We start from the raw sequence: 3,648 nt of genomic DNA on the forward strand, positions 1-3,648 counted from the left end.
GCAGTGCAGACTCTTCCTGGAAGGGGCTGTTCATCACTTTGTGATTTCACAATTCGAGAACCTGCTCATTTTCCTGGATTGGGAGGGGCTGGTGCTCAAAGAGCAGGTTTTGTAACCCCTGTGCTATCCTAGGCACTTTAACATTGGGAGTGGGGTCATCTAGACCCACTAGACAGTGCTCTGAACCTTTTTTCTTCAATGATTTGTGATCTTCACTGGTGTCCATGGATTACATGAAATCTTTCCACCTTTATCCACCTTTGTCATGGTAGGGAGAACACGTCAATGTAAGGGGGGGGTCATCTAAGATAGAACAAGGGTTAAATCAACTGCTTTGGGGTTGATTTTGTGAGAAATTAACATTTTAATATACTTAAAAGCCCAAAAAGTAGATTTTGCACGAAATAGGCACTTTAAAGTTAGGAGGACAAATTAACTTAAGACTTTGATTCAGTTGCTAACACCCCGTGACAGTCTCCACCGCCTCACCAGAAAGCCTGAGTCCTGCACATGGAGTTCCACATCCGTTTACGGTAGTTTCATTTACAGTCAATTTAACCTTACAAACCAATTCCCACCGAACTTGCTTTGTTCCAACATTAGCACTTTTACCACAACAATGCTGTGCAACATTTTCACACTTTTTACTGCATTACAAAGCCATGGTTTATATAATATGCTGAACAAATAATATGTATGAGCCAATAGTTTCTTTTGTGAAGCTTCTTTAGGTCATTTTTTTTGTTTGTTTCATTGCAGGAGCAACCAGCAGGGTTCGCAAAGCAGGAATAGTTTCAGTTAAAGAAGCACAACAACTCAAAAACAGTCAGTGTCTATTTATTAATCTCATTGTCTGATGATGATAGTCCCTCAACATTTAGACAAGTCAAAGATGGCAAACATTAAGACCAGAGTTATGCTTGTGATTGTTTTGTGTTACTGTTTTATTTTAATATAGAATATGCCTGTCACGGTGCCCCCGGCTGGGCCCGCGTCATCTCATCCACCTGTTGACAACGGCTGTGCCTCATCAGCGCCATCAGGATCCAGGCTCTTAAGGAGGACCAGGACCTGTACTCGACGCTAGTTCGTTGTACTCCTCGGTGCTTCACTGGCCGCCCATGCACAATCTCGCTCTTGTCTCGTTGCCTTGACTAATACCTTGTCTGTCTGCCACTCAGGACTCTTGCCGTCATCAGGAACCTACGGTCGCACTCACCTCTCGCTGCCTCTCGTCTTGGCGTCTCGTTGGAAGATCCTCGGACCACGGTGTTCGCCCACAAGAACCTCCAACCAGCTCCTGTGGATTTCTCCCCTGTTAATTCTACCTCCAGAATTAAAGAATCTTTGAACTTACCATTCTGTCTGCCGAGTATCCTTCCGGGTTCCAGCATCTGGGTCTGCTAAAGCCTGCTAGCCATGACAGAACGAACTAGCCAGAACCCCGACCCAGCTGACCCGGAAGGACTCCGCCTGGCCATATCCCAGCAAGGTATGTTGCTCTCCCGCCAAGCCGATGCTCTCTCGCAAATGTCCGCTACCCAACAGGAGTTATTTCGTCGGTTGGACAACCTCACGCAAGCCCTCGCCGGAGTTACTAGCCAAACAGTTAGCACAGCCACCGCGGCCTCCCCGGTTTCCGGTGACCTCACCACCGTCATGTCCGCCTCTCTGGATGAAAACATCCGGTCACAACCCGAGCCGTTTCATGGCGACATGGAGGCCTGCGGCGGATTTCTACTACAATGTCGTCTGATTTTTCAACAGTCACCCAGGTACTATCAGTCTGATCAACGGAAAATTTCCCTAGTTGTTAATTCACTCCGCAGCAAGGCACTGCAGTGGGCCCAAGCCTTTTCTGGCTGCTAACCCTGTCTCGCATCTCCCCTTTGAACGGTTCATCGGAGAATTTCGGCCACGAAAGCAGGAAGAAGCCACCCGGCGGTTATTAAGCCTCAAGCAGCGTAACCGACCGGTGAGTGATCACATCATTGACTTCCGCATCTTAGCGGTCGAAGCTGGCTGGCCCGATATCGCGCTCAAGGGGGTGTTCTATCAATCATTGAACGATAAGATTAAGGACCATCTATGTACTCAACCGGAGGCCGACAATTTCGAGGAACTGGTTACCGCCGCCCTCTGTTCCGACATACGGATTCGGGAACGTCAAGCGGAACGGAGTTGTGTTAACCGGCGTCCACCCTCAGAAACCTTTCTTCACTCTCCTCTATACCACCCACAGCCATCTGTCGGCGCAGAAAATTCCAACCTGTCGTCTGAAGAGCCGATGCAGATTGGACATTCGAAGCTCTCTTCTGAGGAGAGTTTCAAGCGCCGTAATGAAGGGTTGTGTTTCTATTGTGGAGACTCTGGTCATGTTGTTTCTCAGTGCAAGAGCCGTTTAAACTCCAGAACCCCTCGCTAAGAGACAGGTCGCGAGGGGACCCGTCTGAAAGTAAGCCTTTCTTGTTCATGCCTGTCAAGTTTCCAAGCATTAATCAAGTTCATGAATGTTTTGCCCTCATAGACTCTGGAGCTGAACACAGCCTCATCGACTCTGGTCTGGTTCGCCAACTCGGGTTACCTGTCGAACCTCTCGCCGCTCCTGTAAAAGCCGGCGGGTTAGGTGGGAAGTTGTTGTCAAAATCACTTCTCGCACCGAACCAATACAGCTAATCACGTCCGGTAATCATCGTGAGTACCATCAATTCTTTATTACCGACTCTCCTCAAACTCCCGTTATCTTAGGGTATTCCTGGCTACAATTACATAACCCACAAATTAACAGGTCTACCTCTCGGATCACCAATTGGAGTACTTATTGTATGGCGAATTGTTCACACTCTGCCCTTCCCACTACCGTTTCGATTAAACTTCCCGAAAATGAAAGCATTGATCTCGCTAAGGTGCCGTCATGCTACCACGACCTAAGATCCGTTTTTAGTAAATCCAAGGCGTGTGCTTTACCGCCGCACAGACCCTACGACTGTGCTATAGAACTTCTCAACGGTGCCTCCCTCCCCAAGGGGAAGTTATACAATCTATCCGGTCCAGAAAAACTCTCCATGGAGAATTACATTCAGGAAGCCCTTTCTCTTGGGCACATCCGACCTTCTTCCTCCCCTGCGGGGGCCGGGTTCTTCTTCGTAGAAAAGAAGGACGGGTCCCTCAGACCCTGCATTGATTATCGTGAGCTCAACCAAATAACAGTGAAGGACAAATACTCGCTTCCTCTCCTCAATTCCGTCTTCGATTCTGTCCAGGGGGCTACCATCTTTACTAAATTAGATCTCCGGAACGCCTACCATTTGGTTAGGGTCCGGGAGGGGGACGAATGGAAGACGGCTTTCAACCCCCCCTTTGGACATTTCGAATATCTAGTCATGCCTTTCGGCCTCACCAACGCCCCCGCCATTTTCCAACGTCTGGTTAATGACGTCCTTCGTGATTATCTCAACCGTTTTGTATTCATCTATCTAGACGATATTCTGGTCTATTCCAACAGTCCCACCGAACATCTCCACCACGTCAGGTTGGTTCTCGAACGGCTTTTAGAAAACCAACTGTTTGTAAAAGCCGAAAAGTGCGAATTTCACGCTGACTCTGTCTCGTTCTTGGGGTACATTCTCGAGGCTGGCAAAATCAAAC

At 48.2% G+C, this 3,648-nt stretch overlaps 1 long non-coding RNA gene across 1 annotated transcript; it reads left to right on the forward strand.

Annotated features, from left to right (window-relative positions):
- Positions 1 to 915: 915 nt before the first annotated feature.
- On the forward strand, positions 916 to 1,357 carry LOC110015891. Its single transcript, XR_002291155.1, has 2 exons — positions 916 to 1,103; positions 1,182 to 1,357. It is a non-coding gene; the product is annotated as an uncharacterized LOC110015891 (long non-coding RNA).
- The last annotated feature ends 2,291 nt before the right edge of the window (positions 1,358 to 3,648 follow it).

Source organism: Oryzias latipes, chromosome 11 (assembly GCF_002234675.1).
Source record: "Oryzias latipes chromosome 11, ASM223467v1".
NCBI classification, from domain to species: Eukaryota; Metazoa; Chordata; class Actinopteri; order Beloniformes; family Adrianichthyidae; genus Oryzias; species Oryzias latipes.